Genomic DNA, 12226 nt, shown 5'->3' on the forward strand with positions numbered 1-12226 from the left:
CAAGTTGTCATTTGGAGTTGGATTCTTTCTATTTTGAGATGTCAGAATCTGTCCAGAACATTATTATCAATGATTGAAGAAAACACTTGTTTTTTACCACTTGAGTTTTATTATAGACTACATGTTTCAGAAGTTAAACTTCCATCATTCAGGTCTGTATAATAACATTGTTATACAGACCTGAATGATGGAAGTTTAACTTCTGAAACATGTAGTCTATAATAAAACTCAAGTGGTAAAAAACAAGTGTTTTCTTCAATCATTGTAACATGTCTTACCACAAAGTTAATGCCGAAACAATAAATAAAATAACATTATAATCTATCCTTGGAATAACTGTCCACAAATTCATTATTATATTTACTCTACCTCTCCTCCTAAGTAAATGAACTAAGTATCATTACGTAATTTGAAGTATACCCTCACAGCCTTCATACAATATTTCATGTCAATGTGTAATGAATGAAAAAAAAAAGATAATTAAATTTCATATATAAATACATAGTTTGCTTGTGTTTACTCTGTTTTGGTCCCCTCGACTACTCTTGTTTATACTCGTTTGTCTGAAAGCGAGTATAAGGATGAGCCGCGCGTAAATGTCACACACAAAGAGAACAGTGTGTACTAGTATATAAAAAATAAATTTCATATCATATCATATTTTTAATTTGAGTTTTGAAAAATTCTGTTTCGTCAGCATTTCGTTATTGTTCGGGATATATTGATTGCAGTGAACGCGTTAATGAAGTAATGTTAAAAAAAATCAATAATTATACATGATACACGTACACACTTTAAAACAAGCTTAACGTATTCACAGATATTTCATCAATTAATAAGAAGAAAATCACGTTTTTAATCATTGGTATCTTATTAGGCGCCAATTAAAAGTGCATCATTAAATATCATCACACGTCACATAACTTATGCATTGAAAAATATTAAACCAGGAACTTGTTGGTAAATAAATCATAACAATTGTACGTGTCTGTGATTTATGCCTTATGTCCTCCGTGACCTTGAACATTGAAAGGTTGAATCATCTGATATTTTTGCATCTACGACACCCACATCAGCAAATATCATTCCCATACAGTATGTGTACTTTTTAATGCTTTTTATCATAAGAGCACTTAAATAAATTATAAATAAATAAAAAAAAAACACAATGCTCTTAGATCTGGGATGAAATTTAAAATCTGTACCATATACTTTATAGTTTACCATGGAAAGTCATTTTTTTCATGTATACATTTATGATATCTAATTATCATACTCGATTCTGTTGATAAAAATAATTTAAAAAATGATCAAACTCGTATTATAATACATTATTTTTAATTACATTTAATAATATGTCTGTTTTCTTCCTTGTGAGAATTCACCTCCTTAATAGTCGTACAATAAGTTTATATTATGGTAAACCCTCTTTCTAGAATCATTTAAACTTTAATAGTCATAATAAATAATATTCTGATTTTTCTTAAACATGCAAAATGATGATATTATTATAGAAAACACATGTTTTTTACCACTTGAGTTTATTTATCACTACTTGTTTCAGAAACTAAGCTTCCATCTTCAGGTCTAAATGTGATCGGTTTCAATTAGACCTAAGGAATGAATGAAAAGTTAAAAAAAAAGTAAAATACATGACACTGAAATTTCATAAATTGAAAAGTTACACAATTTTTCATGCTCACATTTAATTCAGCACTTATTTATGATAATATAAAATATTGTATTGGTAACATTACATTTATGCATTCGCTTTATTTAAATTAAACCGTGAAGATGGGTCATTAATACTCTTGTGTGGAATTAAGCTTTTAAGGAAATTTATGGACAAAGCTGGCAGTTAATCGTTCAACAACCTTAAAATTAATATTTATTTCAATATTTATGGTTGACATTTGGATTTAGTATTTTTTATTAAATTAATTGAAAATAACAATTAAAATAAAACATATATTCATGCGTTATATGTGTAGGTAGGTACCAATGTATTTTTTCTAGTTTTTTTAATGATCTTAAAATAGCAAATATAAAAAAAAATACTCTAAATGAGGGTGATAGAAACAATTTTAGATTTGACCACCAAAGTTGATAAGTAACATTAATGTCATATGAAATGTAATCAATAATCACAAAAAATAGCGGTTGAATGAAATGTAATTTACTAATCACAAAAAATAGCGGTTGCATTTCTAAAACGTTTCTAAATAGCTGAAAATAAAGTTAAAATCTCAACAGTACTCGAAACATAGAAAATGGTTGATAAATTTTCGTTGATATTTCTGAACGTCATTAAGTCCTTCATTCGTTTAATTTTATTCACATTTGTTTGCAAAATACAATAAAACATCCAATTACTTAAACATGTTCTTTTCTTTACATCTTTAAACGCACATTACTTAAGGGACAGATGTATCGCCCGTTATTCCAAATGGTTTTTTTCTCTTATATTAGATCTGAAGATCAGTTTTTTTTAAAGAAAGTGACTCCTCCTATGATATCCTTCCATCTCCAAAATCTTCTTCTTTCTCCACTCCATCGTACGACAGAATTCGGTCTTACAGGTCCGCCTAATATCTTCGTTTCAAATTCTGTCTCCGAGTTCCTTCCCTGTGATCCTTTAGTCCTTATGACTTTCATTTCCGATGTATTGAGTAGGTTTTTGGCCATGATTGATTTTATGCATGTCTTGTACATTCTAACGATGCAAAATTTAAACCATTTTTTGACCTAATAAAGAGGCTGTGGGAAAGTCAACAGCTATTAGTTATTATCCTGCATGTATGTTGAGTAATACATTAATAATTCTGCAATTTGTACCACTAAAATCGTACAGATTTAATTTACGTTTTCACGTTTGAGATTTCTAAATCATTGTTTAGTATTTTCACATGAAATTGGCAGCAGTAATGGATAATTATTAACTATTTCCATCGATCAACCTGACCTTTTTAGGGGTACCGCCGGAGTGATTTATATTATGACCTTTTTACACTCTGCAGTATTAGTACTAGAGCACTTAGTTACTCTGCTAAATCATCACGAGACATGAGAAATCGTTGGGTACGTGAGGGCAATAAATACTCATAAATGGAGCCAAAAACCTGCCATAAGTAAGCCAGATTACTCTACGTTGTAATTTCAGATAAATAATAATAATATAGCATTACTGTTAATATTGGTTTATTGATAATAAAAATAAATTAAAGTTCATATAACACGAATGACCTTACGTTAAATACACCAGCATTTAGTAAACGTGATTTTTTGTATCTAGGTCCTATGAAGATTCTATGTTAGGAAAGTAAATTATAACTTAAGATGAAATTAAGCGTTTTAATTCTAATATGTGTATTTTTTCTACCTCGTGAACAGCTTTATAGTTATAATTATAGTCGTGTATATTACTTTTTAAAAAAAAATCCATTTCTAGAAATTTTATGAGGTACCTACATATAAAAACGTATAAATAAAGATACGGAAATAGCTCGCATAAATGACATGACAAAGTGTTAGCCTTAGTTATCATCCATAACTACTACAAAATACACTACTAATATTAATTGCTTAAACTGTTTACTTAATAATAAATAAAAAATTACTTAATATAAAATATTGAAGATTAATTTTTATATAAATTTTACCACATAAATAATAATTCCAATGCGTTTTATAGAATCGATTTGTATTATTGATAGTGTCATTTTAGACGCTTGAAGTACAATCATAAACGGATACCATAAAGTACAATAATAAACAGAATCATTTTCGGATACTTATCTATAATTTTACAGTTATGTTAACAGTTATATTTTCAAAAATTTTTTTTTATATATTTTATAATGCAGTATTTATAAATATAACATTTTAAGTGTGTCCAAATCAATGTTCACAAAATCTGGATTATCTCCTGTATAATTACAGGAGTTATTTTCATTTTGTTTTTTGACATCTCATCAAAGATGAAGAAGAATATGGAAGTCTGGGCATTTCCGGGGCTGACGACCGTCATAGGCTGGTTTAAGTGATCACTTTAACCAGCTTATGGCGGTCATCAGCCCCGTAATTGCCCAGACTTCCATATTCTTCTTCATCTTTGATGAGATTTATAAATATATATTAAATATGTCTTATGTTTTAGAAAAAAGGTGCCAAAATACGGATAAGCGAGATGATAAACCACAAAACTCTGGATCCAGAAGTTTGCGCATCTACTGCAGGACCACAACCTATTAATAACAATATTACCTTTTTTTATTTGGAAGTTCTAAGAATCTAATCGTTAGTTCCTTGATTTTTTTAGTAAATAAAGTTATATCCAATTGAAGTAACGTTCTCAAAAAAAATGCGCTAGCTATATTTAACGTAAATCTAAAATTTATTTTAACTGTCTGTGACATCAGGCGACAGAAATGATTCTAGATATTACGTTAGGTCATCCTTTATTGCGCATAGGGCACTGCATCATATAAAAGCGGTGTTATCTTGATCGTAAACACACGGAGGAAAGGTGATCAGCCCCCCGCTTCAGGTACCAGTCCAGGGTAATATTGAATAAATAATAGAGTGAAAAAATCACTTATATTTATTCGACCCCCCTGGGAATCGAACCCGGGACCTCCAGAACGGTAGCCAAGCGTGCTGATGATTACTCTACGGAGGTAGACACTATGTTAGGTCATTACCCTTCAATAAAAACCCGATATGAAATTGTACTTAAAAATTAATTTTTAATTTGGATTTTCAAAAGTCGATATGGAAAGAGAGAAAATACACGTCCGTATACCATGTGAATAAAAATCTTTCAACTTTGACCTCTATTTTGTAGGTGAAGAGATATAAGCAAGTAACAATGAAAGCTATAATGGCACTAAAGGAGTTAGGGTATTTATTTCAGAATAAACGACCCTATGTTGTTTTATTGTACTGAGAAAAGTTAATTACAAAACCATCACCAAATTTTACGATATTGAAAAATTATTGTATACTTGAGATTATAAAATACAATTTACGTCACAAAAGCATTCACCATTTGATAACTCAACAAAGGTGAAGAAAATTATGGGAATGTGATTATTTACAGGGATTATGACCTATCATATACTGATTTGTGATCGTTTTATATACGCTTAATATTTATTATTTTACCTAGGATTGATACTACTCAAATTTCGAAATTTGCATATATCTTTCAACTGATACGTTTTTTCACATGTGAGTTCTCGGCACCATTCATTATATGTATCTACATTCAAAATAATGGGAATAAAATAAATTAATGGAATGGGTAATGTTACACGCGTTCAAAATGACTTTAATCACTTAAACCAACCTATGACAGATTGCAAGCCCTGTAAATACTCAGACTTCCGTTTTCTTCTTTATTTGTGTTGATATATTATATAAATAATTCTAATATGGACAAATGCAAATTTGTAAAAAAATATTTTTTCGGTCTCAAAATATCGCATTAATCTATGTTTACGAATACGAGTATGTAGGTATATTGATATGATTTCCCAAAGATTTAATTCAGTGTTCAACGCATGGCCACACATGAAACCCATTTTTCGCTAGTAAAAGAGAATGTTTTATAACTTGCTTGCTAATTCGTGCTTTCTTGTGTGTTAATTTTTTTCTTACGAAATTTAAAGTTTCGATTGAAATTGAGATATAAAAAAATTATAGTAAAATCGATCACATTTTACTGATCCCTCCCGATCCTGACAGAAATTGAATAGTGATAATAATGTACGCTCTTTGTACATCTTGTGGAAGGTATGAAGAGAATCAACCCTAGTATCTTATCAGTTTGAGGAAGTTATAAAATATGCTCTTTTACTGGCAAAAAATGGGTTTCATGTGTAGCCATGCGTTGAACACTGATTCTTTTATTTGGGAAATCATATCAAAATACCTACTCGTAATCGTAAACAAAGTTAAATGCACAATATTTTGAGACCGAAAAAATCAGTTTTCCATGGGTGATTACGCTTATTTCAGTTGGATGTTTAGTGTACCGATTTTTTTTCATGCATTGCAATGGTTCAAGATTACTTTCGGTGGGGTTCTGTGATTCTCCCTTAGTTCCTCCGGCGCCCTATCAGCCCAGCCTTGTTCATCTAGAAAGGGCTTACGGTTTTATTTACAAAGTACAAATCTCTGATTTACATAAAACAAATTTGAGAGTCACGCTCCGACTAAAATCAGCGGATTGCCAGCCTCAGAACACGGAGGCTTCACGGAGGAGGTACATCTGGCGTATGGTGTACCTACAAATATGTACGTAGGGACTATGGGGTATGGATAACGATACGTACAGTCAGCTACTAACAGGGTTCATCTAAATTGATATAAAAAACTTTATTACAAACTCTGTCATTTTTAATATTATTTTTGACATCTCAACATAGATAAAAAAGAATATAGAATAAGTTTGGGCATATACAGGGCTTACCGTCATAGCCTGGTTTAAGTGATCACTTTAAACACGTGTAACATTCACCAATTCTATTCATAATTGATAACCACATTCAAATTCTTGGAGCTCCCATATATGTGGTTCAATTTCGAAACATAGTGCATGAATCACTGGAATTTCACTAGAGACATCTATTGATGGGATTAAATTTTCTGATATTTTTGTTATAAATGGAAATTTGGGTGTTGAGATAGAATGCAGTTTGTTTAAAGAAGTCGTAGAGCTCACATGATTGTTGTTATTTTTCGTGCATTAGGGCATAATGCAACCTTGCAAATAAAACAAAATTTTGTGTCTCATTGAATAATGTATGAGTTTTAGTGTATCACTCTTAGTGGAAAACTCTATGTATTCTTTTTCTTCCTTACTCTTGTCCGCACCCAATGTTACAAAGGCACGACTTTGTATCGACGTAGTGCTATCTTAATCGTTAATTGTATTAAAAAAAGGTGATCAATCCTGCACTTCTTGTACCAAGTCTATATATAATGATATTTAAAAAAACATGAGAGTAAAAATCTCCCATTTTTATTTTAATTTTGATTTTTTAGATGGTAACTGCATTTATTATTTACCTTGCTAATTATGAACAGGGTTTACAGATCATTGACAGGATTTTTGTTTATTCTCTTATATTTATTTTTAAAACCGTAGGAATCAAACTATGGAGCTCCAGTACGGTAGCCAAAGGCGATTACTGTTAAATAATGTTTAATATTTTAGGGCAAAAACACAAATGAACTTCAAATTCAGCCCTTATCCGTACCTCTATTGTGCATAGGGCATTGCATCATAATAACGCAGAATTATCTTGATCGTTAACATACGAAGGAAAGGTGATCAGCCCTCCATTTCAGGTACCCGTACAGGGTAATATTGAATTTATATAATATTGAACTTCAAATTACTAACTAAAAACTTCGAATTACTCCTCTTTTGCTCTTTAATGCTTTTTCGGATAAAATAATTTTGCTTAATATTTTTTTCTATTTTTTTCAGGTATTTGTAAACAAGAGGGGGTTGTAAACATTCTTTTGACAGATTTTTGTGACTGACTGTACCGCTGTGAGAGACATCTTCAAGTGGCTCTTTATCACAATCTAAACTGAGGAGTTTACAATAATATAAAATTGTACATTTATAGCAATGTGCACGTTGAATTGATAAGTATTGAAGAACGATATAACATTTACTTTGTCATAAAAAATATACATATACATAGATACGTATTCGTATGTATACATGTGATGCGAGTATATATTGTTTTTCGTATTTTTAATATTTTCACTTTGCAACTTTTATTCCAACTGATTGTTTTTCTCTATTTCTATTTTTATTTTTTATTAATTTGAAAAATTAATATGTTTATTTTAAATTTGTTTTAAAATCAATTTATTTGTATACTATATCTCCCTTATGAGCTTTAATACACATACACATACGTAATATGTTATTTACTGTATTAAGACATGTATAAATAAATATCTTGTAAAATAATGTAGGATGATTTTTAAAAAAACATGGGTTATGATTATTGTTTCGATATTTCAGCACTTATTTTTCATACTTTATTTTTTTCTTGAATATATGTAGATCTGAGAATAGACTTGAAAATAATTCGTTTGATTTCAAATCGTGATTTTTTCTAAATCTATTAAATTTTCTAAATCTATTATATAAAAATTTAGGTATTATATTATTCTTTTTTTAAAAAAAAACCATAATACATAATTTCTTTTTTCGATGCGTAATTTCTTTTTCTCATTTTGAGACATGGGATTAAGGTTAACAAATAATATTTTGTTTAAATAACCAAAACTAATACTAATACATGGCAAAATATAAAAACAATAAACAGGTATAATAAAAAGGCATAGGAAGCATATTTTAAAGAAATAAATGAGAAAAACATAACGTAAGAAGCATATTTAAAAAAAAATAAATGAGAAAATATAAAAAATGAGAAAAGATAAAAAACGTAAGGTAAAAACAAAATAAAATTGTTGTTTTTTTATATTATTCTTATTCTTTATGTTTTATATTATAATATTTCAAACTGCATTCAATATTTTATAAAATTGACTTTGGCTGTAAATAAATAGATAAATTAGCTGTAATGTATTATATTCAATGCCAGTAAGCTGCCTTTCTTGAAGCGACTCGTCTTCGAGCTTTCTCTTAAGAAATCTTCACACAATCCAACATATTAACACAAAGAGTCGTAATTAACAGTGTTTATGGAGTCCACAGTTAATGTAATATAATTTATTGGAAACAGGTTAAGCACTTTGGCGCACAGTCGGGTACACTAGGATGTTGTAAATGACCAATAAAATATGGTCTGCTGCGTACGGTACGTATGCCACTGGCACTAAATTGAAAATGAGCAAAGCTGTATCTGAACTGGAGAACGTAAAGGAAATACGCATAAAAACATCCAACAACTTCCCCCAAAAACACCATTGTAATATTCTTACAATGATTAAAGGAAACACTTCGTTTTTTACCACTTGAGTTTTATTATAGACTACATGTTTCAGAAGTTAAACTTCCATCATTCAGGTCTGTATAATAACTAAAATATAATATATAAAATTTTTCTATAAATAAGGAGAGGGAAAAGTAAAGGGAAGGGGTTAGTCAAAGGACGGAGTTTGAAAACAAAGGAAAAATGGAAAGCAATGGTGAAGAATTTTGAAACAATATATTATTTAATAAATTATTAAAAGAACTCCGGTTTTTTTGGATTTCTAAATTTTCAAGATAATTCATAATTTGGCCTTTATAATTTTATAGCAATATTTTTACATAATTGTGATGCTTATTTTGTTGAACTATTTCTAAAATGCCCCGGAGTGAACATAATATATACCTACGCCAATCAAAATATCCAACTAACTAACCATCTCGCCGCTTCTCCGGTGCGGTATACAGAGGTAATAAAATGTCACACTACTCAGTACTCAGTCTTTGCAAACAGTCTTCCACATTTGAATAATTTGTGAATCTTACACGTGTATAAAGTGATCACTTAAGCAAGCCTTTGAAAACCATAAGCCTTGTAAATGCCTAGAGATTCATATTTTTCTTCATCTGTGTTGAAATGTCATTAAAAAAAATATAAACAGATTTTATAAAAACGTAGAAGGTTCCTTCCATGTTTTGTATGTCTTCTTCTTGTTTTATCCTCAATAGGTTAGTAATATATTTTGAGAAGCACTTAAAAGAGATATTCTTCTACAGTTCTCCGGGTTTGTTTCTGCACCTTTATTGAAGATTAGGGTAGTTTTGCTTAGTTTCCATTCTTCAGGTATCACAGCTTCTTCTAATATTTTATCAAACAGTTTTCCAGCATTGTAGCGACCTTTCCTCTTCCACATTTGGAAATTTTGTTGGGGAACTCATTAATTCCAGGGGATTTTTTTTTCAATATTTAAATGGCCGTGATCACCTTGTTATTACTAAGGGTCACAAAGCGCCCTACGTCTTCTTCCAACATTACAGATCTTTTTTGCATTTGCGTTGTACTACTAAATAGGTTTTCAGACTTTAAAAACCGTTGCTAAATAAAGGTTCTCCTCCAATAATTTCCCATAAATGCCCAAGGAAGACAGATCGGTAAATTCACTATGGACATTGAGCAATGTCGTCGCGCGGCGTCGCGTCGCGTCGGCGTATTTGAATACGGAACGGTGTTGCGCGCGTGCGCTGCCCTACGCATTCTAATTTGCTACATCGTCTCTTAAGGAGGAATATACAATAGTGAACAAATGTGTCGAAACACTTCTTTAATAAAATACTCTTTTTATTAGATTTAAGTTTTGTACTGACATTTCTCGGTGGAACTGCATTTTATACAATAAAATAACTAGTATGTAATTTTTTCCACATGAATTTTATTAGACTGGTACCTGAAGTGAAGGGCTGATCACTTTTTCTTCGTGTGTTAACGATCAACATAACACTGCGTTTATATTATGCAGTGCCTTATTGTTTGAGTAGGCAAATTATAATATGAATATTTTGTTTCAACATATTACCTTTTTTACATATAAATTATACAACGCGTTTGTTATCTCGATTTAAAAAGTTGTTTTGCGATATTATCTTACGATTACCAATTTTATTATCATATTACCTGTTTTTTTTCTAAATAAAATAATTAATTTGTTCGGTTAATTTCGCACGCGACTGTAATTCGATACGTCTGTGAGAGAAATGCATTCCGACTTGCTCCATCTCCTGTGAAGAAAACCGACAGAGGTAAATAAAAATTAGCCCATTCATCTATAATCTACATATAGCGAGTAGTGCGCATGCGTCGCAAATAACGCTCTAATGCAACAATGCACCATTAACTTCACAGTGCAATGTTCTGGGAGAAGAGTTCTCAGTAACGGCTTTTTGTGGTCCGACTGCACTAGAGAACGAAACTAAATTCTATGTGCAGAGGGATAATAAAATGGAAAAGATCAAAGTCGACGCTTGTTTCATTTACTGGCATACTTTACGTCTCCGGGCAAAAGCGACAAAGTGTAAAAACACATTTTTTTTTTATATTCGCTTTAAAAAGGCTATGGGTAAATTAAAATGAACAGTGTTGCATTTCGTATTATTTTTTTTACATCTCATCATAGATGAAGAAGAATATGGAAGTCTAGGCATTTACATAGGCTGGTTGAAGTGATCACTTTAGACACGTGTAACATTCACCAATTATTTTCATGATTGACAACCACACTAATCACATTCTTGGAAGTTCTATATCCTCTTCAAATCTTCCAAGAATTTGAGTAATGTGGTTGTCAATCATGGGTAGAATTGGTGAATGTTACACGTGTGTAAAGTGATCTCTTAAACCAGTATATGACTGTCGTAAGCTCCGTAAATGCCCAGACTTTCATATTCTTCTTCACCTATGTTGAGATGTCAAAAAATGATATAAAAATGAAAAAGATCAAAGTAGTCGCTTGTTTCATTTAGTGTACAAACATTTGAGTGGTTTTTTAAGAGGTATACAAATTCAAATTTCCCGCAATAAGTTGATGATGGCACCCACCGCTTGTCATGTTGCGCCATCTTGTTGAAACCACAGCTCTGTCGCATCAGTGCCATTCAACTGAGGTACGAAGAAATCAGTAATCATGGTTCTGTAGCGCTCTCCAATGACCGTAACATTCTAGCCGGCATCATCTTTAAAAAAATATGGGCCAATGATTCCACCTGCCCATAAAGCTTACCAAACAATAACTTTTAATAATATGAGGTCGTCTCAAAAAAGCTTCTGCGTTTTCTTCACTCCAAATTCGTCAATTCTGCTTATTGCCATAGCCATTTAACCAAAAATGTGCATTGAAAAAGAGGATCATTCAGTCTATCTGCGGTAAAATGGCAAAAATGTACTGACTACAAATCAACTGTCAACTGTCAAATTGACATTCTGTAGAAACAATGTAGCCAGTTTAAAAACCAAACCTCTGAAAAATACACCCTATAGTATACTGTACGTCTCCGGACAAAAGCAACAAGTGAAAAAAAACACATATTTTAGACATACGCTTTGAAAAGGCTATGAAATCAGAATTTATTTATGTTTATCTTTACGACCTCAACCCATATCACGAACAGAGTATGAAGGATCTTATCACATGAGTTCTTTATTTCTATGTTTATTCTCCAAAGTAAAAGCTGATTTATAAGGTTAAAAGTTATGCATGCTTTATTTATTTG

This window comes from Brachycentrus maculatus, unplaced genomic scaffold (genome assembly GCF_059751285.1).
Source record: "Brachycentrus maculatus isolate JH-2025_06_01 unplaced genomic scaffold, ASM5975128v1 h1tg000583l, whole genome shotgun sequence".
NCBI lineage: Eukaryota > Metazoa > Arthropoda > Insecta > Trichoptera > Brachycentridae > Brachycentrus > Brachycentrus maculatus.